Here is a 26,398-nt window from a genome sequence, read left to right on the forward strand (position 1 = left end):
ATACCAGAACATATTTTCTTTTATAAAATCATGTTGACTTGTGAATATATTATCAAAGCTCACAATGTGATGAAACTCATCATTTTGGCAATTTCTTGTATTTTGAACAAATATGGAGACATCCTGTAAGTCAGCTAGTATTTTTTAAGCATCTTGTCAGAAAAGTACCATTTGTTAGTCTGTCCCATGATGGACTGAAGTGTGTACAAGTACATCCCCTGTACTGGTGGAGTTTTTAATCAAGAATGTGCCTGTGCCCATTTGTGTGTCTGATGGGGAGTGTGGGGATAATGGTGAGAGACAGGCCCAAGAAAGATTAAGTTGCAGCATCCAAGCTAGACTAGGAGGAAGTGTCAAAAATCTTTGTTATTTCAACCATAAGTGCTCTAGGAATTCAAAGAAGAAAGTGGGTATTGCTAAAATCTAAAGTAAGCATTGAAAAAAAAAAAAAGAAGAGATAATGTTTGGGAATGCAGAGAGGATGATCAGCTCAAGCAAACAAAAGGAGGAGGATTTATTTTTCACATATTGGATTCAGCTGCTCAGACAAAATGGCTTTATTCTCAGCCTCGCCATGAAAGTGAGGTAGTTGCCTGCAGGACTGTGACTACAATTGCAGGTTGGTTTAAGACCATAGGAAAGAGAATGTTCCTTGAATAAGCCCTGGAAATATAGACAAGAATTAGCTCTGATTGGGATGTGTTGGTCTTAAAACCAGTAACTATGGATAGAGAATGCTATCCTCTGATTGCTCATGAAGATAAAGGTGGTATCACATCCTCTTAAACATTCCCCCAGAATGAAGGGAGAAGGAACGCTCATGACAAAAGCAATGAAAATCCAATAATCCCAGGCTCCTATGCAATTGTATAACACTTACTGTCTATTTGTTTTCAGTAATTTACAGGATAAATTGGCATAACTACTAGCCTTTTGCAGACATACCACTGAGGTTGTATGAACTTACAAAAGTTCCTACCTTTCATGTTATTGCTAGGACTCATGATCACTACCATTTACTGAGAGTCATTTTTCATGCATCGTGCTTGGTGCCTTTTGTACGTCATCTGTACTAAACCCATTTCAGTGAAAGCCTCTTTCACAACGTATACACATAGCAAATCATCATGTTTACTATAAATATCTTACAATTGCATTTGTCAATTATACCTCAATAAAGAAAAGTAAATTTAAAAAATAAAGATATGTAACAAAGATAAAAAGAAAATAATTTCCATAATCCTGATTTTTCTTCTTAAAAAGTGCTACTGAGATAAAATTAGAAAATTAGCCATGTTAGTTATAAAATAGTATAATACTGCCTTATTGATAACTCTGATTATTCATAGCAAAAGGCTACCATATGCAATCCTGTACATTCATTCTATGCAAGGCAGGCAAGGACGCAGCCAAAAAGCTCCAATACATGGACATGACCCAATTTACTCAAGGTCGCTCAACCAATCTGTGTTAAAATCAGAAATGAACTACAGCTCGTAATGGAGCCCTCATTTCACTAGACTGCATTGTCTGATAGAAGTGGGTGGCATTCATCATGGTGACATATTACCTGTAGGCAGGACCAATGAGGTGTGACATTCATAATAATGAGAAAAGAGGGAAAGAAAGTCCATTTATTCATGTTAAAGAGTACTCCTCTTCTACTGTAACCTCAGATTTACCAGTATGCTTATTTCCTCCCATGGACCTATCACAATTAGGGGAAACAAGATGGAAGAGCAATAATGGGGGTAAAGAACGCATCCGGAGTGAAATGGATTTTTAGACTCCATCCTTTCCCTGTCTGTCTCCAGACCGAATCTGCAGTCAATACTAACCAAATGTGAACACATTTGAAGAAGCCATTTTTTTCCAGCTCCTTATTATTTGCTTCCTTTAGTTGTCATACAAAAAGTACCTTTTTCAGAGGCAGAAATGTTTAAAAGGTATTCAAATCTGACTTATTGTCCTCTAATAGGACTCACGCCTTCACTGATGACATTAATTATTTGCAAATATCAGATGCAAGTTTATTACAGTGGATGTATATTTTACAGCTCAAAATATTTAAATAATTTTGAACAGTAATTGCATTTCTTAACAGTCTCTTGTGAGAAAATAAAATATAGTTGTTTTTTTTCCTGACCTTCAATTGCAGGAAAATTACTTCATTATTATTTTCTTCTGTTTTTAATAAACTGTATATACAATCACTTACTTTTATGTTACAAAATCTGAAGCATATTTATAAATAAATAAAAATACCTTTTTATGAATAATATCTTTCCATAATCTCTATGTGTGGCCAAAGTACACATATAATATACATACACTGTGCACGAAGACATACATTCTTCAGAATAAAAAATTAAATCAAATAAAAATATAAAGATATAGACCAAGTTTTACTGAATCTTCTCTTCTTCTTTAGGTTAATTCCTTTCAACATTTGTTAACTCATCTATATATGTGTTGCCTTTACCAAATCATTTTGGAATGTGATATCTACCTACTACTCAAAAGCAAAGCATTGTTCTCTCCCTTGTGCAGACCCTGTCCTTTCCTTTATTAACACAAAAGAAGCTCACAACTATCATTTAGGTTACTTTCTAACATTTTTACACTTTGAAGTAAAATTTCTACATCTCTTCTATCTTTATTTTAATGGGTAACTAATGTATTGTTCTTGAGAATTCCCTTTTGACTAGCACATGTCATTTGTATTGTCATTTAACTTTTTTTCATAAATAGACAACTGTCACAAACTCTCAAGGGCCTTTTTTTTTGTATCTGATACTGTAATCATCATTTCAGCTTCTTTACAAGACCTGTCAGCTCAAAATTTGGTAAATTATAAGTGCCCTGATCCAACTCATTCATACAGTTTTGAATGTGCCAGAGCCAAAGAAATGCCTGAACATTTCAAATTGGTGTTGACATCCATCCATCACTTGTAGGCTACAATTTGACCCCTCTCCATTATTGGTGATGAAATATTTCTATACCTGGCCCAATAACACTTCTTGGAACTCTGTCAAATGCCTTCCTAAAATGCAAAAGCACTATGGCTTCCAGTCTATAAAAACTATGTTGGGGGACAGGTACAACAAATAGAATGTTCGCTTATATTACAATAAATAGTTCAATGTGCATGGCTGTGAAAAATAAATTTTTCACTAATTCTAAACAATACTATGAAAAAAATATGATATCAGATATCTTTATCTTGTTTAGAGAACAATTACCATTATTTGTATAATTCTTAGTTAAAGAGGAAAAGGGTTGCATGTCTCCCCTTTTGTATGGGTAATTGTTTTATCTTTAAGAAGAGAACCTTACCCTCAATCAGAACCAGTCAAATAAGTCCTTTCCAAGGTGAAGTATAGTTAAATACCTACAGAGCATTGCAGACTTCTCAATAGAATTCCCCAGATAGAGCCCTTGATCCTAAAGTAGAGTGCTCTTTAGACCAAGATTTTTTCCTTGTATATATAAAGAAAACAGCAATTAGTATGATATTTTGTGTAAAATGCTTGTTTTCCTTCATATACAATGGTAATGATTGGCACTTTTTTGTTGTTGTTGCGGGGATATCCTATTGAACACATTTGCCAGAAATAACCATTTAAGAATATTTTATAGCATTGTGTTTAACCCTTCTTTTTATTCCTCAGAGCATTTATTTTAGAGTGTTTCAAAATGACTCTCCTTTTCAAAAGGAGAAACAGAGAAGCACCTGAAGGAATTAGGGTGGTAAATAATCACCTACAAAGATGAGAGTCTAGATATGCCATTTCACTGATTGTAAATAATGTTCCTGATGTTTGTCTGGAAAAGAACATTTGTTTGTCGTGCTTGCTGTGTTTGACCTGAACTATGGCAGGAGATTCTGAAATTTTATCATGAGCCTCACATCACATTGAACAGGACAGTCTTTTCCAGTTTAAATCAAATGTGTCTGCTTTCTGAATGCCATATTTTTATTTTACTTTGCAAAGAAATATTTTATGCATGAATTGCTATCAGATGACTTAGTTGAGGAAAAAAAAAATTTGTGATTATCATTAGATGGTATACCATTATGTCAGCCCTCTTTCTAGTAAAAGCAATTGTTTCTTATTTCCAGAGAAATCATCGAACAATTTTCATCATCATTAGAACTGGAACTGTTATCACGAACCAAAGGAACGTTTGTCTTATTCTGAACCATTCCACTAAGTGCAAGCAGGAAGAGTGGTGAGTTTTTACTGGGTACTCAATTAGACAGGAGGAGGCGGTGCTAAGGAAAGTGTCCAGCCTTCCTCCATTCCCTCCATTAGGGGGAGTTCTAGCAATGTGGGGCCTAGCTGGATTTCACTCCGCAGGCTGCAGCGGCCAGCTCATCATTTCCACGGGGCTACAAAACATACTGAGTTTTACAAATCAGGACACACACATTGTCTGTCCTTTTCCTTCCTGTATCACAAGCCAAGTGAATTCTTTTAATATGCACGTTAGTGTCTGTACAATACTTGGGTTCTGTTGATAGGTGCAAAGTGGGCCTCTTTGAGTCTATTAGCTCAACAAGGAACTACATTTTTCTGGAGCACTTAGAGAAGGTGCTGAAAGAATCACAAGGACAGGAGTTCCTCGTCCATTGTAGGGCTTAGGTTTCAGATCTCCCGGGGATAGGGGATAGGCGAAAGTCGGCCAAGTAGCGAGCTTATATTGATTTTATTATTTATATATTTTTTAAGGCTTTATAAACCCTCCCCACTCTCTTACAAACGTTTCCCACACAGTTACTAACCTTTCCCACACTTACTTTTTTATTTTACAGCAAAAATAATTAAAATAATAAATATGGAAAAATACCTATATACTGCAAAATCCCGTGATACAGTGAAAAATTCGTGATACAAAATTAGATATATACAATTTAAAAATCCACGATACAGTGAGACTGTGTAAAGTGAATCATGATATGGCGAGGAACGACTGTCGATCAAAATTAAAGAATATAAAATGAGTAGAAGCCCGAGACACCAACTAAGCAGGAAAAAACCTACTCAAGAATTCTTTCATAATCTATTTCTGATTTTCATAATTATGCTAGAATAAATACTATCATACAGACTCTACCACATACCTAGACAGTCCTAAGAAGTTGCTATAACTTACCTACTTTATACTGCTCACAAAAATTAGGGGATATTTCAAAATGAATATGAAGTGATAAAATATCCCCTAATTTTTGTGAACAGTGTATTTCTAAATGATATGTGATGTAACTAACTCATAAAGTTAAGTAACTTGTCCAGGTCATGCAGCGAGTAGTAAATGGAGAAATACGGTTTCTGTCAACTAGCAATACAGTATTTATTATTCAAATACATTCACAAAGATTTTTTCCGAGATCTCTCCTACCAGTCCTTTTCCCCTAATAATCAAATGAGTAAACATAAAAATAAACTGGAACAATTAGCTTGTTACTTCTACCCTTAGTTTTTATATAAGAAAGTATCTGACTTCATTTTTTCCAGTGAAATTGTTATGTTCTTCTATATCTCAAATTGGCCATGAGCAGATGGCCGCTTCTCCTGTGTGCCCTGACTAGAAATTGAACCCAGGATGTCTGTATGCTGGCAGATGTTCTATCCACTTAGACAACTGGCCAGAGCCAAATATAATTTTTTACATTGCATTTATTGTTCCTTGTCCAGATAGTTTGGTTGGTTAGAGCATTGTCCTGAAGCACAGAGGTTGTTGGTTCGATCCCCGGTCAGGACACACATAGAAACAGATTGATGTTCCTGCTCTTTCCCTTCCTCTCTCTAAAATCAATAAAATAAATATTCTTAAAAATAAAATTGAATGTATAGTGGTATAATTTTTATAAAGTAACTAAACTTTTTAATGAGTGCATATGTCATATTTGGCAATAGAAAGAAAAAATAAGATCTCAATTACATATCTTAAAATTAGATAAATTTATACTTAATAATTAAAAAATAATGATTCTGATTATTTTAATCAGACAATTATTATAGATAGTTTCAACAGGTGAAACCATGATTCCACTGACTACCAATTATTCAGTTTCATTAAAGTTACCTATAACAGCAGAATTAGAAGATTTGTATTTGTATATTTACATACTTGATGATTATAAAGCTAACAATTTCCATTAAACATGTACGGCATTGCAATCCTTAGATTTTAATATGTTGCTATTATGTTATCATTTAGCTCAAAACATTTTCTAATTTTTCATGTGAATTTTTAACATTTGGGTTACATAGAATGGTATTGCTTATTTCCCAAGCATTTGGGGCGTCTTTTAGTAACTTCTCTGTTGTTATTTATACTTAAATTTCCCTATGCGCAGAGAATTTACTGTGTATAATTACTAATCTTGATTTTGAGAATTATTTATTGCTCGCTATATGGTACATTTTAGTATATTTTCTAGATACACTAAAACATTATTTATTCTGTATTGGGTTACTATAACATTCTATATTTATTTTTTTCCATCTTGGTTTTATTTATTTTAATAAAGATCCTTAACATGAGATGTACTCTCTTAAGAAAATTTTAAGTGTACAATAAAATGTTGTTAACATTAGATAAAATGTTGCAAGCAAATCTCTAGAACTTTTCATTTTGCATAATTAAATTTTACGTCCATTTTCTACTCCCCACTTTCTATGCCCTCAATCCCTGTCAGCTATTTTGCTCTCTGTTTCTATGAGTTTGACTATCTTAGATACCAGGTATATTGAGTCAAATCATGCAGTATGTATGCTTCTGTGACTGATTTATTTCCCTTAGCATGATGTCTTCAAGGCTCATCCATGTCACATGTCAGAAATTACTTCCTTTTAAAGGCTGGATAATTGCCCATTATATGTATATATCACATTTTCTTTATTCATCTGTCTGTGTGTATGAATATAATATGTACAAATAGATGGATTGATGGGTGAGTGGATAGATACAGCGTCTGTCATAATAATCATTACCATACACAAGAAAATATCAAAGGCCTTCGGCCTACCTGTCTTCAGTCAATCTGCTCCCTTTAACCTAGACACCTGGCAATCACTGATCTCCATTTGTTATGACAGCCTTGATGTCTTTGCCCCTTCACATACATGGAGTCATATAACAGGCAGTATTTCGTGTGTACCTTCTTTCAAGGAGTATCACACTTTTGAAACTCATCTATCGGGTTAAATATATCAGTAGTTCCTTTCTTTTTATTTGAGTGGTATTCTAGAGTTTGGATAAACCCCAATTTCTACAACCATCCACCAGTTCATAAAACTCTTTTTCAAAGGAAATCTTCAAAAGATGTTTTACTTCTAAATGTCAGAAGTGAGCAGCATTTTTAAAAAAATGTACTCAAAACCTGTCATCTTCCCAAATCCCCATCTATACACCGCTGGTATTTAGAGTGCATGCAACAGTCACCAAGAGAGCCCGTGTGCCAGGCACCCTTGTAGGAAATTCACCTCACAGCATTTCTAAGTGAAGATTAAAAAAAAAAAAAAAAAACAGTTGAAATCTATCATAGATTTTTCCAGAAAGTTCAAGTATATGTCTGCATACTATCTAAAATTTTCTAGCTCCATTTTGGTTTTAGTCATGAATCTTTCAATGTCAAATACTTTCACATTTGCCTTGAGAAGATGCTAAATTTCTTTGTATTCCTCAAGTGTCACACTATGACTCATTTTTATTCACAGCAAACACCAGCTAGGTAGACACAAGTTATTAAATATTAAAAAAAAAGAGTGTCTCCATTTTTGAACAAGGCAGTGCAGTAGCATGGTTAAAATACAGGCTCTGCAACACGTCTAGATTCTGGACTCATTTCTGCCACTGATGAGTTGAATATGTGGTCAAGTGGCTCAATCTCACTGTCCCTACCTGGAGAAACTGGAGAAATAAGAGAACCCTCTTCAAAGGGTATCGGTTACATAATTCATTGCATATACTGTGACTTGCTTAAAACAGAGCCTTTCGCATAAGCATTTCTCACTGTTAGCAGTATTAACCAGATAACAGAGTTGGTTCTGAGAATTTGTGTGTGTTTTGTGTAAATGGGGTTTATGCATCTAACACTGTGATATTGAAAAATTTAGCTATCAGAATGAAGCAAAAGTAAACAGTTCTTTAAAACAAGTCCTGCCTGACCTGTGGTGGCGGAACACAGTGGATGAAGCATTGACCTGGAGCGCTGAGGTCGCCGGTTCAGGACCCTGGGCTTGCCTGGTCGGGGCATATATGAGAGTTGATGCTTCCTGCTCCTCCCCCCTTTCTCTCTCTCTCTCTCTCTCTCTCTCTCTCTCTCATTCTAACTCTCTCTCCTCTCTGAAATGAATAAATAAATGGAAATTTAAAAATAAATAAATAAATAAATAAAACAAGTCCATTTATTGTGTATGTGTGTGTGTGCTTATATTGCTTTAGGATCATGATTGGCATGGCTAAGACCCGGGGCTTGATTCTACTTAGAGTCAGGGGTACTTTCTCTCAGTTCCCAGAATCCTTCCTCCTGTTTTGCTTTCAACTCTATTAGGTTTCATTTTAACTAAAAGTAATTGTGAATCTAGAAAATTAAAGAATTTGAACACTGCACGATTCAAATGGAACCACTTTTTACTGGTTGGATTCGATGATTTGTCTGATTTGCTTCTGGACGATTCCTTTTGTCTGTTCTTCCACACATATTCTAAGCCTGGATTCCTGACCAGCACTGCTGCCTATAAATTATGTTTTCGTATATTCACAGGGGAGACATTGAATCTGGAGACTCGTCCTCTCATGAAGATATTCACAGGCTTTTTGGACACAGATTGCAGATCTCTTTGTAACGTCCCTTCCTCGTAAAGAAATAATGTTTTTTCTTCATATTCATAAATACCTACTAAATCAGAAATATGGGCAGCAGAAATCATAATCTTTTTATCCCAGGTTAACACTAGAAGATTCATTTTCTTTTGGTGGTTGCTTCATGCCCTATAAAGTTTTAAAATTGATGTTTTAAAAGTGTCCTATAATCAGATTTCCCATGGCCTTTATCTTGACTAAAATGTTGACTTTCTTACATTGTACCAGAACCTAGCTTGGTAACTCAAACCTTGCACTATAAAATAGGTTTAGTTACACAGTTAAAGAATTCATAATCTGTCTAAGCTTTATTAAAAAAATTCTTTGCTTCAATATCACAAAAGGAAAATCGATTTACGATAACAAGCTGAATAGATTATAGAGCCTTTTCTTCAAGTGATTTTCACTTTTGACTCTTGTATTATTTGGGCTTGGAAAATCATTTTCATTATAAATCCTTGCTAGAGAAGCAATTTTATAACTATATATTATACTGTGATTAATAATAAAAATTTAATGTCAGGTTTTAGTCTTTGTATCATCAGAGATAAAAGTAGACGCATAAATCTCCTATCTCCTTGATTGCTAAAGATATTACAAAGCGCAGCTAAAAATAACTCCATACAATCAAGTTTGACCTTTTAAGATTCAAAAAGATTTTAGGCCATCTTTTTACTTTTCTGTTTCAAGAATCAACTACTCTGTTAAGAAGTTGAAAAAGAATAAGATTGAACTTTAAAAATATCTCAGAATAAACTTTCCTGGTTTTATTTTTATATCTTTTCTTTTTCCGAGTTATTTCAAAATAATTTTGATTTCTGTGTAATTATTATATCATATCTTCAGTTTTCAAGGTAAAGTAACTAATATATATTATAGCAGGAAAATGAACTAAATTCTCTTTTAAAAGAATGTATACTTAGATGTTAATAAATGAAACAAAATGTTTACTCCTTTCCAAAGAATCAATTACAGAGGTATAAATTAAATATCAGCCTAAGGAGTAATATTTAAGATATTTAGTGAATACAGACCTTCAGTTATCCAGACAAATATATCAGTATTTCTGGCAATGTTGATACTTCCTTTTCTTTAATAAAGAATTAATAGTATTTTACTTTTTCCTTTCTACATGAGCTAGCTATCAGCCTCACAGATTCTTCTAATAATTCATCAGAAAACTAATGAACTCCCCATCTGTGTAAGTCTGTGCCCTACAAAGGACATACGGCCCACATGGTGTTCTGAAGAAATGAAGAACAGTTACTCTTTGAATAATTTATCTAAGACACTCTTTTTGAAAATCCAGGTCTTTCTAAATTTTGCTAAAAACTGATTACAGAGTCAGAAAGATACTGTTTTATTCAGGTTCCCCCCCCCCAAAATATATGTACATTACTATACTTCTTTATTACTAGATTATGCAAAAAGTGCTGGGTAGATTTTTACCATATGTGGAAGAATATTTGAAATGATTTGAATTACAGGCATATCTTCTTTACCTGGTAAACTGCAAGTTGTTGATGATGGTTGGATTCCTGTTCTTTTAGACAAATACTCATGGGCTTTCCTCAAAACAGTCTTTGGAATCTTCCTCAGTTTGAAGTCGCCGCCACTAGAAGACATTAGCACAAGCCTTCAATCATGGTCAGCTCCAAGTTTTTCATCTGTAGAATGAGGCCAAGAGTAAGTTATACACCTCACAGCGTTGTTAAAAGATTGAATGAGATGAGGCCATTGAAGTAGCTAGCAGAGTATCTGGCATATAAAAAATATTCAATTAAGGTTAGTTAGTTATCAGTACCGCTATTATTCTTAGGAATCTGTAGTGTTTCTTAACTACAAAACATAAGAAATAAACCAAATTGGACTTCTGAATAATACTGGAGTAGATAGAAGATATTTAGTCCCCCACAGTGGGCAGTTTTCTCCCCTTGTGTCACTAGTTTATCCATCAAATGTACTTTAACAAAGAACAACCATGCACAATTATTTCCCATCAATCAACACATATTTATTAACAACCATTGTCCATTTAGTGTCTATTATATAATAACATATAAATGTTGAATAGAAGATATTTTAGGGTACAAGGCATGGATGGTCTACACTCTTAAAGAACTGACATTTGAGGCTGAATTAGAAAAGACTAATGCATTCACATAGGTTATTCATGAATAATATAATGGAGTATAAAACTAAAGGCTAAATATCAAGGCCTAAAATGTTGATGTTGTAGTGTACTGGTAAGAAGGTCTTTGGAGGAAAGTGACAAAATCCAACTCAGATTCGATGAAATAAAAGATATGCATTTATTGGTTTATATAAATGAAAGACTGAGGTTAGATATCAAGCATGGCTGGATCCAGGGAATCAAACAATTTCATCAGTTATAAGTTTCTCTCGATGTCTCCTTTACATATTTTTCTGCATTAGCTTCATTTTCATGGAGGCAGTCACTGTAAACTGATGAAGTTGTTGGCATCTTCTGACTCTTGAACTCAAAATCTACCAAGACTAGAATGTGTCTCATTGATCTTGCATATCATACTCATCCTGAAACTCAACAAGGGGATGATGCTATACAGTCAGGCCTGGCTCCAGTCCTTTCAGAGGTAGAAAACACTAATTCTGGGGGGAGGAGTTACTTCCTCAAACAAAAGGTGCTATTATCAGGCATATATAGATATACTTAAATACTGAAAATAATTTGCATGCATTGTGACATTTCTCCTCTATTTCTAGAAACCACTAAGAATCAAGATCATTGTCTATTTAATCAACATACTGTTACTATATCTGACAAGGTTAATAATTACTCCATATCATCAAATATAGGGCTTATACTACAATTTTTCAAGATATTCAAAAAATGGATTGACTATTTATGCAATTCACTGAGGCTCAGGGGGCAAAGAGTGAAGTGTCCTCTTTTGACATTTTCTGTTTTTCTGGAAATCAAAGACACTGTAAATTCCTAGAAGGACCTGCATTGCTAAATAGCTATTGCTCTATCCCTCCCCCAATAGTTCAGATGAAATCTAAACTTAGATTGAATACTAAAATAAAAATTCCTACATTTTAACTTAGAGAAAAGTTGTAACAAAACTTACTCAGATACATATGCAATGTGGGTTCTTTCAAAGTGACCCACTTTAATAGACAATAATGTTGAAATGACTAATTCTGAAGGAGATAGAATAGATAGAAAGAGAGAGAGAGAGAGATAAGATAGATGGTAGATATCAATATGTATCGATAAAAATCAGTCAGTAGTCTATTGTTTATAATTAGCAGAAACACGTTTTAAAGATGCTCATCAAACCAAGGAGGAAGTGGGGAGAAGAATTGAAACTAGACTGTGAAGGTGAAGGGCTAGCTTCAGAAACAGCTTCATTCATGGTCAAATGACAGCAGAAGGTCTTGTCTCTCTTGCTTCTTAAGTATTCACTTTTCAGTCAGCTTTGCTTGACTTGTGTTCCACACACTTTCTTTCAAGCTGTCCACTAGGTGGCCCTTCGCAGTCCAAAGTTAGATCCTCATCATCTCAAGGACAAGGACTGAGAAATAAAGTCTTTTAATCATCTCAACATCATCACTAGTTCTGGCTCTATTCCATGCCCATCCCCGAAGTAATCGCTATGTATGAGAGAGGGCAGAGAGAAGGGGTTGCAATTCTTTAAACTGGTCAAGTCTGAGTCACACAGTAACTCCAAAAGCCTTGAGTGAGTTCAATACCACCAGAACCAAATCAAATGGCTTGTTATTATTGGAAGGGTTCATTTCCCCAGTGCAAATATATATATATATATATATATATATATATATGTATACACACACACACACACACACACACATATCAAGATGTTATTAAAAGGAGATTGTATGGATAGATGGAACATTCCAAAAGTAGATGCTTATCAGCAGGTTTGACTCCAGATCACCAACTCTTCCTGTACAAACCCCACCACGGCTCCTGCAATTCCCATCAAACCTTCAGCAACTATAAGTAAGCTCCAAGTTGTTTTTCAGTGTGCTTTCAAATACGTTAAAATGCTTCATTTACATATCAGCATAGCAAGGGGAATATTACCATCTCATGTTGCAGATGGGGAGCCTGCAGCATACCTGAGATGTGTGCATGGCCAGAGGGCAAGTATGATAACAGGCAAGTACACAAAGCCACAGCTGCCTCATTTAATTACCTTGCTCTTCTAGGGAAATCAGACTGCATTCTCTTCTCTTAAGCCATGAAACATCAGTTCCATTGCCTACATATAGGAATGAGGCAGGTAATACAAATTCACAAAGAGTGCAGACTGGGGGGGCGATGAACAGAGTCATAGTGCTCATGTCTTCTCCCAAGGGCATGGTTTCTCTTCAATGTCATGTGATAGTTGCTGTGTAAAAATGCAGCCCATAAATGCCAGGGCTGTCAAATGGTAGAGAGAGTCTGGATAATGGAATGGTGCGTGAAATCTCCTCTAATTTAAATTTAGCCTTGAATTTATTAAAATTAAAAAAAAAAAAAGCTGAGGCCCAGCACAAAATATTTCTTATGCTATCCAGGTATGGCATGCTGTTATAGCTCGGAGTCCCAGGCTCAATGTCAACACCGCAGAATTAAGTCTGTTTACTCCACCTTTCTGAACCTGCTGTTCCTGGGATGAGCGATTTCACAGGAGCATTGTGCTATTTATTAGATAAACGAGCTGCGTACTCTCAGCTTGCTCTTGGCCATTTCTCTTTGCCCTCTTTCTTCATTGCACACTGTTATTAAACCGCCATAAATTGTGAAAGGAAGTAGATGAAGAAGCAAATTGTATTTTAAAAAAATGTAGGAGGATGATCAGGAAGATCCTGTCTAGTGAAGATGGGAATGAAAGAGAGAGAATGTAAGGTGTGTTTCAGAAGTGGAGAGGGTTTAATTTCACTGGGTGGCTGAGGAAAAGGAGGGGATGGGAAGGGACTGATGTTTACTAAATGAAGAAATTGAGATGAAGGGGCTTATTAAAATCCACTATTGATGGCAGATAAACCTCAAAACAACCCAGCTCTCAGTTGCTTCTCTTCAAAACTTCCAATAGGTTCTTTCTGACTCTTTCAGGCCGTGTGTGTGTGTGTGTGTGTGTGTGTGTGTGTGTGTGTATGTGTGTGTGTGTGTGTGTTACATGATGAGGTGACAAAGTGTTAAAGACAGATTCATTTTTGTGTATGATCATTGGAATATCTCAGATTGCAAATGAAGAATGGATAATAGATTTGGGCATGAAAAAAGCTGTAAAATAGCAAAACAAACACAAGATCCATTTAAATCTCCTTTTAGTAATCAACCTCTTTGTTCTAAACTTTCAAAACTTACTTTAAGAAAAAAAGCCTGATTATTTACACTCCGTATGATTACCTAACAAAAGTAGCATGCTTGTGATGTGGTATCAAATACTACACCTTTCATTTGAACATGTATATCTCTGCCCAGCACTTGATTCTCATCTATCACTTGTTCCAGTCATATGAGCACCCTTTTTGCTGTTCCTTAAGCATGCCAAGATCTTTCATAATTGTTCTTCCTACTATCTGAAATGTTTTCCCCCAAATTTTCACATGCCTGTCTCTTTTTCTTGATTCAGACCCAGTTCAAATATTATTGTCACTACCCAGTCTGAAGTAACCCCCTTCAATTGATTACTCTGTCTCATAACATTATCACAAAACAATTATCTGGTACTTTTGCCTGTTGCTTTGTACTATTTGGCTCTTTTCCTAGAATGCAAGTTCTACTTGGAGAGTCCTTATCTCTCAGTGTCACTGTTGCATTGACCTAGAAGAGTAGATGACATATTGAAGGTTTCAAGGCTTCTGAGGGGTCATAGCTTTTCCATACATGTTCAAAGAAAAGAGATAGTGTAAGAAGGGAGAAGGAGAGGGAGAGAGAGGGAAGGAGGGAGGAAGGGAGGGAGGGAGGGAGGGAGGGAGAGAGAAAGATCAAGAGTTGGCAGATAAAGGTCAAAACACTACCTATATTATTGGCCATAGGGTAGTATGAGAACTAGATAGGAATTAGCTGACTCTCTCTCCCTGATTCATGCAATACCAGACTGGGACTGACATGTTGAGAAATAATAACCCCTAGAGGATCAGATGAGATCCCTGGCTTATAGTGAAAAAAATAAGAAGCTAAACTGAGCCTGGCCCATTTATTCTTCTCAATTAATCTAACCAGATAAGGTCACGGCAGCCCCCCAAAATCAGGATGTAAAGAGACAAAGACCAACCAATAGGTATATTAATTAATCTCCTTCCACATGGAAGGAAATAGCTAGAGTGAGAGAATAGTATTACTCCCTAAATATCAACCAATAAATATTCTTGGAATTAATCCATTTTCTTTAGCTCTAATTGCAGATGGCAAAAAAAGGAAAAAAGAAAAAAGAAAGAAAAGAAAAGCCATGATATGGGGGGTTAAAAGTGATGACCCCAAGTTTATTTAAAACAGACCTTGTGTTTTCTGGTCTAGTATTTCCCTACAACACAGTAACAAAGTATTCCCAGCATTGAAACTCCTTGGCGACTTGTGAAGGTCACAGACGCTAATGATGAAGGGTGAACCAAAGAACATAAATATGCCCTGAAAATTCAACAGAGAAAGTGAGAACGATGTTTACATTCCAGACGGCCATCAGCTTGGGCCCTGGGAGCCTGTTTCTTCCGCTCATCCTGCTGTTTCAGAGTCTCCATTACTGAAAGAAGACAAACACACCATCGGCGGAAACTAATCTATCCACATTCAATTAAACCAGGAAGCAATTACATTTTTTTCCCCCTCAAAGAGTGCATGCAATTAGTCCCCTTTGAAAATTTACTCCAGCTCCCGGAGCAAAGCAGAACCTCCGAAGATGGATGCTGAGAGCAAACTGTCTGGAAGAAAGTCTCGTCCCCCTTTTGTGTCCACCTGTAGCTTCAGCTCTCCTTCTTTGGGCTCTACTTCATTTCTTCAGCCTTCGGGGCATCCCTAAGATGATTTCCCTCCCGCGTGTCACCTTTTGCAGGAGTGACTTTGCGTCGCACCTCAGATGCACTGAGGTTAAGAGCTGAGAGTAGGTACACTAGAAGGCACCATGCACGTGGAGGACAAGCTCTGATTTCTGGCTCTTTGTGTTGTGACTCTGGGCTACCTGGCTTCCCTCCCTGGGCTTCAGTTTCCTAATTTTAAATTTGGGGTGTTGGGATTCACATGGGTGCTAGCACAAAACACTATAAATTTTTCCTCGTCAAATTCTTAACTACCTCCCTCCCCCAATATCCTGCTCCCAAATCTCTATGAGCCAGATACCAATATAATTTCTTGTTTTGCAGAATTTGAACACAAACTCATTTTTAAAAAAATTTCTAGACTATACAACTTAAAAGATGATATTTCTAACAGTGAAATAATTGCATTTTTAGTCCATCTTTTCCCCAGCAGTAGTGGAGAAGACCAGATGTATGATAAGCTTGCTTAATAACTTTTTGGGCTAACTTAGCATCAGATCCTGATTGCAGGATGAATTGAGGTCAGGAGTTTAAACGAGGACAGCCCGAATGCCAGCATTTGTATATATCTGTCCATTGTCTGGAAGAAAGACATAGAAAGACTTGCGAGTTGGAAGAAGGGGCAAAACAATTAGAGTGTGATTTGCGCAATTATTTTTAATTCCACAAATAAGAAAGACAACAACCATCTGGCATTCGGCAAGGGAAAAATTCATGCACTTCACTCTTACAGAGTGCTAGGGGCTTGAAGAACATTTTAAAAGACGGAGCCAAAACTTCACATAAATAAAATAACATGCTTGCTAAGTCAATATTCTCCCCTATGTTACTACCAGCATCTGACAACAAGTATCTCAGTACTTGAGATGTTGCAGTCATTTTCCAAGTGGTCTTTATCAAGACACTAATCCTCTCCCAGACAAAGAGATAATAGTTGATAGGGAACAGTATCTCCAGCAGTTTTTATATCAAAATATGAACCCACTACAAATTGTAATAGATTCTTTCAGTGAGGAGCCACTGAGCTATTTCACCCGCAGGTGAAATGGCTACAGAATTAATATTAATATTTTAGGAGCTTTGGAGAACATTTTATTAATTTGGGTTAAGAGAAATTGTGAGAATAGTCTCTGTGCTGTGTGATTAGCATAACTAGGATGGCTCTTGCCATTGTATTGTAAATGAAAAGGGAAGGAAGCATAGATTCCCTGACATTCCACCACACCTGTGGGGAAAGGAGTGAATGGCTAGCCAGGTGCAGGAAGGGAAAGGCCAAAATAAACCTTTTCTTGTGACTATGAGCCATTTGCGGGCATTTGTCCCCACGGAAGCTGCCTCTCTTATGTAAATGCATGTGGTTAATACGTCTGACTCTGGACAGAGAGATGGCGGATGAACACTAGAAAATATAGGAAGGCCTTTTAATATGTAAAGAGATATCTTTCTACCATTGTGTTGACTTGTAAATTTTGTTTTCTCCAAAATGATGTATGGTTTGCAAATTGAACGTGGTCCTATCATGTTAAAGGACATATGACTATAACCAATAGCGGTAAGGGGCTCCTAATTGCAATTTTTGCTTCTGTACTTCCCACTTACAAAACTATAAAAACTAAGTAGAACAAAGGGCCGGCGCGCTCTCCGTCAGATTTCTGTCGGAGTTCCCGCCGCTTGGCCAAGCTAGACAATAAAGCTTTAATGTGTAGACGACGGACCTTGCTTCTGTCTTCCATAATTCGGGTCCCTCCGAATTTGGATTAACATCAGTATACTGTGACAAGTGTAATATTCAAGCGCTGTGTATTCATCAAGTGTGGTTATGAAACCATGACCCATATGGTTGAGTATCTAACGATTGTTACTGTTATGCATCACGACTGAAAACCAAATATTAATCAATGGGGGACGTCCTCTTTTTTCTTCTCATGTTCTGAAGGCTGTTACAGATGGTCTGATTCATAAGGGGATAGCAAATTTTCCAGTACATCCTTTTAATCTCTAAGCACAGAGATGCTCATCTCTTTTCAAACTTGGTCCAAAGACCTCTTGTCCTTCTTCCATTCTACTTTTCACAAGATTCATCAAGACCAAAATCACTTATCCAAATAAAGGAGCAACAATTTCTTGTTGTAAAAGAAACAATAAAACCATTTTTGTGAGGTAACCTTCTTTAGGTACAAGCTGAAGGGACAGCCTCAGAGCATGACCTGTTTGTGGGAAAGTTGGTGTTGGAAGAGTGACATTAACTGGGGTCTTAAAAATTGAATGGTTTTTCAGAAGGAGAAAAGATGAGCTTCAAAGGTTTTTTTTCCCCTCTTCCTGTAACTCTTCTAATCGATACTTTTCTCCCATGCGTCTATTAATTCATGTGATTTGTGGTTCTGTATGGTGTCTGTATATCCTCTCTTCAATATCATGATACATTCCTTGAAAGTAAAACAATGTACTACACGTACTTATTATTCCTAATAGAGATATTGAGTGAATAATAGATATGTAGCAAAGGCTGTTTTTTTTTCTCTTGATGAAAAGGTGATACAAATTCTGTCATCCCTCTGTCTCTCTTTCCCCCAGGAACCTAATCTCTCTATGCTAAATTCAGATTATATTTTATGCACTGCAACATGGGAGCCCTCAAATCTTCAGCCCAGAGGAGGAAAGTGTGGAAAATGTAACTCACATGATGCTTCCCTATTAAAGTGGAGCTTGGAATAGAAGTCTGGAGGAGGGAAACTCCACAAATGATCACAGACATATTATTTGCAGATTAGCTACCATATGGCATGTTTAATTACAATCCTGAAACAACAGTGAGACTGAAATTGATGGTTCATTTTAAGTTTCAAGTTATAGAGGCTTTTCAACATCACTTGAAAATGTCAGTCTTTTGGCTAACTATCCAAATTACTGAAAGCATTTTTCATAGTTTAAAGAATGCATTGGCATTTCCAAAATGGTTGAAAGTGTAAGGGGAAAAATACAATTTACAGAAACAATGGATTGACTCTCCATTCATTTCATGAAGTCACAATTTCCTTTCCCTCTTTTTTTTTTCTACACTTTAAACAAAAGCTCCAATACGAAATAAAAGCACACTGTTAGAAAGTGAAATTTATAGTCTTCCTTTCCATTCATCGAAACAACAAAGCATGGGAATTTAAAAAAGACAAATATTGACAGTAACACTCCAGGAACGTATCATTCAGAATCCACCCTTACAATGGGATGTTGGGATAGTGAGAAGGGACATCCCTCTTCTGAGTTAGACCATGTGACCGTGCTGCACTATAACGACAGGGGGACAATTTCAAAGCTCCATAAGACAGAGGGGACAAGAGTTTTCAGGTAATCCCCTGTCTTATACATTGCAATTGCCAACTTTCTTTCCACATAGGACTTTTATAGCTTTTAAATCTATACTTGAAGGTGGGCATTTTGAATTTTCTGGAAGTTTAAGGACCTCAGAGCCAGCATCATTATTTGCTTGAGGGAAGGGAAGAGTGATGGTCAAATATTCATGTCCAAGTCTCTGGCAGGCTCTCCTACACACAGTTCTGTTATTGAAACCATGGGTCTATAACTCGATCCAATCACAACTTCCTTACAGTATTTTAAATACTATGAAACCACATTTCCCGCTAATATATATATATATTGAAATCCACTGATCTAAAACACAAGTAAGGAATACTCTTAACCAAAAGTGAACTTTAACCAAGAGAAGCATAAATATCACTCATCTTCCCTAAGGACAGACCTGCATATAATCATTCACAAAATGTAACCTGGAACTTCAGCTTAAAGATGGTATTTATTAGTGCCCTCATTGTTTTTGTAAAAAAGGAAAAAGAAAATACCTTGCAAATATGGACTGAATGTTTGTGTACCTGCCTCCCACTCCCAAATACATGTTGGAAGTTACTAACCTAAAATGTGGCTATATTGGCCCTGGCCAGTTGGCTTTGTGGTAGAGTGTCTGCCCAGCTTGTAGAAGTCTCAGGTTTGATTCCTGGCCAGGGCACACAGGAGAAGCTCCCATCTGCTTCTCCATCCCTCCCCCTCTCCTCCCTCTCTGTCTCTCTCTTCCCCTGCTGCATTGGAGCATAGTTGGCCCAGGCACTGAGGATGGCTCCATGGCCTCCCCTCAGGTACTAGAATGGCTCTGGTTACAGTGGTACAATGATGGGCAGAGCATCACCCCCTAGTGGGCATGCTGGGTGGATTCCAGTAGGGTGCATGCGGGAGTCTGTCTCTTTGCCTTCCCCTTCTCACTTCAGAAAAATAAAAAAATAAAAACCCCAAAAAACAGTGGCTATATTTGCAGAGCCCTCTAAGGAAGCTATTAGCATAAAACCAGGTCCTAAGGGTGGGGCCCTATACTGTTAGGGTTAGAGTCCTCATCAGAGACACTGGACAGCTCACTTTTCCTTTCTCTCTCTTCCAGCTTGCTTAGGGGATAAGCCCTGTAAGGACAAAGCACTCACACCAGAAACTGATCCTGCCGGGCCCTTATCTGGGACTTGGACTCCAGACTGTAAGGAAACACACTTCTGGCATTTCTGCCACCCAGGCTGTGGCATCCTGTTAAGGCAGACCCTCATACAGAACCCTAGGCTGCTTATAAAAGGCACAGTCAGGCTGATAATGACGAGAAGCTATTCTCTGAATGACTACTTCACACTCGTGTTAGTTTATGATTAAGTGGTACTATAACATTATTCTCAGTTTGTCTTTCTTTTAATGAAAAAGTGACTTGGGGGAAAAATGCAAACCAGAACGCTGCAAAACCACCAACCAAGTGAAAGGTTAGAATTTATCTGCAAAGTTGAAAGAAATCTCATGCACTTCTAACATCACTTTATTTTACCTAGCAGTGATAAAATATTGTGTGTAAGTGACCTGAGGTGGGTTATATTTCTGATTTTTATTGAAACTTGAGTTATTATTTTATTTTTTATCTTGTATTGTGACATATGTTGGCCACATAAAGAATGCATCAAACATGAACGTGCAGTTACATAACTTATGTTGAATTAAAAAGTGACTCTCATCAAACCACTATGAAGAAATATGTTAAAATGTTTTTAGAAGACCCCCAGCTTCCTCCCTTGAACAAATCATCCTTCCACCCCTAGGGATTATCACTATTCTAAATTCTTTGATAATTATTTCTATCCTGAGCACACCCCATTACCCAACCCCCACTGGCTTCTTACTCAGAGTGTAGTGGATCCATGTCTTTTTGTCACTAAAATAAGTGAGATTAATATAACCCTTGGGGAGGGGGGGGGTGGAGGGATGTTGAGCTTAGCTCTTTAGTCTCTTACCCTACACAGCATTTGGCAAATATGTTGAGAGGGAGAAATAGTGAGAGTTTGAGGCAGGCCTCAGTTAGTTCTTCATGTCTTAATCACAGTGAGAATGCCAGAAATTTCACTGTATTTTAGTTCTCGTTCTCAGCCGCCCATGCAGTCTCCAAATGCAGAAGATGTCCCCTGTGGACAATGAGTCATGATTTTTAGGCTCCGCAATTTCCCAGTTTGTCATTGGAATCCCATACTATAAACTAGAGCCTCCACCTAAACTCAGAATCAACAGAACCTCCTATCGAAAAGACAACCAAAGTGCAACAGCAAGAGGAGTAGTTGGCCATCAGGCAATGGCCCACTCACCTCAGAAAGGTCTTCGCCTCGCTGAAATGTTACTGGTCCTCATTGTACCCCCATTTTCAGTGCACGGCATTTGTCCTCTGGTCCCTTTAAAAACAGAATGTTTGTCATACATTTGGTTTAATCTTCTAGAAATCTGGTAGAAATTATGCAAACAAATTTTATTAGAACTTTCCTAGTTTGTTACTTAAAAAAAAATGAGATGCACTCAATTTTATCAAATTATTATTTTTTAAATTTATTAACATCAGGGGTTGTCTATATTAATCTCGGCTTGGTGGCCTATATCAATTAATTTTCTAAAGTTCAACTTCCTCCTTTACCCTCTGTTATGCCTGTAAATTTCCTATTATTCATTTTAAGCTGTTGGTTTTAGTTTGCTATTATTTTGCTAGGATATTGCTACATTTATAAAGAAGCTTGGACTATATACATATATATATGTATATATAAACACGTGTATTTGTATATGCAAACACATACATATATGTATATGCAAACATATGTATTATACACATATGCATATGTATATGCAAACACATTTTATCAGAACTTTCCTAGTTTGTACAGATGTCAGTGCTGAAGAATTTATCATGTTCTCTTCAGAACTGTATATTTATATACATACTCACAGAGAGACATATAAAAACATATGTAGAGAAAATATAGGTAGTCAAGTGCTTTATAAATTATCTCTATGTAAAATAACCTTTTTATTATTTTTCTATAAAAATAAATAAGCTTAGCCTGACCAGGCGGTGGTGCAGTGGATAGAGCATTGAACTGGGATGCCAAGGACCCAGGTTCGAGACCCCAAGGTCACCAGCTTGAGCGCGGGCTCATCTGGTTTGAGCAAAAAGCTCACCAGATTGGACCCAGGGTCACTGGATCAAGCAAGGGGTTACTCGATCTACTGAAGGCCTGCAGTCAAGGCACATATGAGAAAGCAATCAATGACCAAGTAAGGTGTTGTAACACGCAATGAAAAACTAATGATTGATGCTTCTCATCTCTCCATTCCTGTCTGTCTGTCCCTGTCTATCCATCTCTCTGACTCTCTCTCTCTCTCTGTAAAAAAAAAATATATATATATATATTTATATATATGTATAAAATAAGCTTAGAAGTCATGCATGACCCTTAATCACCTCACTGCCAAAATATGAGTTAAATGTATTTGGGAACGTGTGTAGCTTCCCATATTGAGACTGCATTTAATACTTATACTTCAGGATGTGTGTAATTGTTACTCAAATTTACGACCATGATCAGCACTGTCAAATATATTCTGTAAACTATGGTTCTTTATTCCAGGAAATATTACAAAGAACATTTGGTGTGAAGTCAACAGACCTGTGAAATATACTGTTCAACATGTGAACTTTGGATTTTCCAGCCACTTTATTGTTCTCAAAAGGACACGATAAATTCTTTAGCACTGACATGTGTACAAACACCTAACAGATGGTGCCTTGTTCCTAGCATTTTCTCAAGAGGGAACAAAATTCACTTAGGTTGTCACTGTGTCATCTCTGAAGGAGAGATTCTAATTTTAGTAGTCATCTATCGTTATAAGTCTAAATTGACTTTGGGTGATTACAGCTGATATTACTGCCTCAAAGTTCAATGGGCTTGAGACTGTCCTCAAGGGCTTGAAGAATTTGTGTAAAAATCCTTTCAGGATATTTTCACAATGCGTTCATTCTATTGTAGATAGACCTTTGAACTATTTTTTAATTTAAACTGTGCTGTGTAGAAAAAGAAAACAGCTTGAACATGCTGGGTCATAGAGTATACATATCTTTAACTTTCTTAGAATCTACCAAATGGTACACCAAGTAGATATACCAATTGACTAGCATTGTAATAGGCAGTACATTGGCAACACCTGATAGTCTCAACTTTTAATATTACTCATTTTTGTTATGTACATAGTTGTATTACATTAATTCAATGATTTTTATTTCTCTGCTAATTAATTATGTTGCACACTATTTGTTGGTCCATCAGTTGACAATTTGAGGAGTGTTTGAGGCTTCAGCCAACTAAAAAAAAATGTTTTTAATTACCTAGTAAATTTTGTTTTTATCTCTCTTGTCAATGAGTGGTTTGCCATTTTGCTCTCTTTCTGTTTTTAAATTATCTGTAATGCTCTGTTACTTTTACTGATGAGCAGTGTTTCATTGCATGGATGGCCCAGTTTGACAATCCATTCACCTACTGAAAAACAACTTGTTGGGGCCCTGGCCTGTTGGCTCAGTGGTAGAGCGTCGGCCTGGCATGCAGAAGTCCCAGGTTCGATTCCCGACCAGGGCACACAGGAGAAGTGCCCATCTGCTTCTCTACCCTTCCCCCTCTCCTTCCTCTCTGTCTCCCTCTTTCCTTCCTGCAGCCAAGGCTCCATTGGAGCAGAGTTGGCCCGTGCACTGAGGATGGCTCTATGGCCTCTGCCTCAGGTACTAGAATGGCTCTGGTTGCAACAGAGCAACGCCCCAGATGGGCAGAGCATCGCCCCCTGGTGGGTGTGCCAGGTGGATCCCGGTCGGGAGCATGCGGGAGTCTGTCTGACTGCCTCCCCGTTTCCAACTTCAGAAAAATACAAAACAAAAAAACAAACAAACAAAAAACTTGTTGGTTTCCAGTTTCTGAAAATTGTGACTATAACGTGTAAACACTGGCATATAAATTTTTTGTAGATATAAGTTCTCAAATCATTTAGGTGTCTATGAGTGTGATTGTTGGAACATACGACAAGACTATGTTTAGCATTGTAAGACTCACAACTGTCATCCAAAGTTGCTGTATCATTTTCACTTACATTCCCAGTAAATGAGAGATCCTAACAATGAACTTTTGTCAACAATTGGTATTGTCAGGTATTTTTTGTGTCTGAGCCATTCTCATGTGCATTGTGGTGACTCTGGTTGAATTTGTATTTCTCTAATAATAAATGATTTTGATCATCTTTTCACATATTCATTTGTCATCTATATTCTATTTGATAAAATGCCTGTGCAGATGTTTTCCTTTCCATTGTTAAAATCCAGTTATTTACTTACTTATTTTTGAGTTTTAAAATTTCTTAGTATATTTTGCATGCAGGTTCTTTATTAGATATATTTTGCAAATATTTTGTCATAGTGACTCTTCATTTGATTCAAAATCACTTAATAGAGCAGAAAGTTTTAACTTTAATAAGATCTAACTTATGTGGGGGGTTTTTCCCCCATGAATTGCTGTTGGTTTTATATCCAAAAAATTATCACCACACCTAACTTCATATGATTTCTTCCTCTGTTTTCTATCAGAAATTTTATAATTTTTGTGTTTAAAATTTAGTTATATGATCCATTTTGAGCTAAATTTTATGAAAGGTATAAGGCCTGTGTCTGGATTTTTCTTGTACATATGGGCATACAATTGTCCTGGCGCCATTGTTGAAAAGATGATCCTTCCTTCATTGAATGGCCTTTTGCCTTTATCAAAAGATCAGTTGTGTATATTCGTAGGTGTGTAGTATCTGTTTCTGTATTCCATTCCACTAATCTAGTGTCTATTATTTTACTAATGCCAGCTGTCTTGATTACAATACCTTTTTAGTTAAATCTTGAAGTAATAAAGTGTGAGTCTTCCAACGTCATCCTGTTCCTTCAATACGATTATTGACATCAATATAAAATATAGACTTTGTTTACTGGAATTTTGATTGAAATTGTGTTTAATCACAGATTAAAAAAAGAAAAGTAAAGAAAAAGATAAATTGACATCTTAATACTGATTCCAATTCATGAACTGGAATAACTCCATTTATTTAGACCTTTAATTTCTTGTGTTTTTGTCAATCACATACAAACTACGTGTATTGTTTGATTCCTACCTTAGCATTGCATTTTTTGTTATTGATATTGTAACCGATGTTGACTTTTTAATTTAAAAATTTCATTGTTCATTGTGGCCTACAGAAAAGCAACTGACTTTTGTATATTAGACTTATTATCCTGTAATCTTATTATGCATACTTATAACTTGCAAGGGGTTTGGATTTTTTGTTTTGTTTTTCTAGATTCTTTGAGATTATCTTCATGTCATCTATGAGTAAAGGAAATTTTATTTCTCCCTTTAAAATACATATATGCCTTTTATATTTACATATCTTATTTCTTTGGATAGAACTTCCAAAACAATGTTAAATTTGAGTAGTGATAGGGGATACTGTTGCATTGTTCCTGATAAAGGTAAATGCATCCAACTATCTCTTACTACTACATATGTTAAGTGTAGCTTTCCTCCGCTTCTATATTCTGGAAGAAATTGTAGAGAATTGGTATTAATTTTTTTTTCTTAAACTTTATTAACATTCACCGGTGCAACCATCTAAGCTGGATGCTTTTTATTGGAATAATTTAATTATTAATTCAATTTATTTGTAGTATTCCTTTAAGATACATTTAATGTTCATGGGATCAGTAGTGAGAACCCCTCCTTCATTATGCTTTAAAAAATGTATCTTGTCTCTTTTTGTCTTTGCTATCCTGGCTAGAAGCTTGTTCATTTTACTGATCATTTCAAACTACCAGCCTTTGGTTTCATTTATTTTCTCTATTGTATTCATTGATTTCAGCACTAATTTTTAATATCCCCTTTCTTCTATTTGATTTAGGGTTAAATTAGTCTTTTATTTTTATTAGTTTTCTAAGGTAAAAATGATTGATTTCAGATCTTTTTCCTAATATATGCGTTTAAAGCTATAAGTTTCCCTCTAAGAATTGTTTTCACTGAATTCTACACATTTTGATATTTATATTTTTATTTTCATTTAG

Source organism: Saccopteryx bilineata, chromosome 4 (assembly GCF_036850765.1).
Source record: "Saccopteryx bilineata isolate mSacBil1 chromosome 4, mSacBil1_pri_phased_curated, whole genome shotgun sequence".
Classification (NCBI taxonomy): domain Eukaryota; kingdom Metazoa; phylum Chordata; class Mammalia; order Chiroptera; family Emballonuridae; genus Saccopteryx; species Saccopteryx bilineata.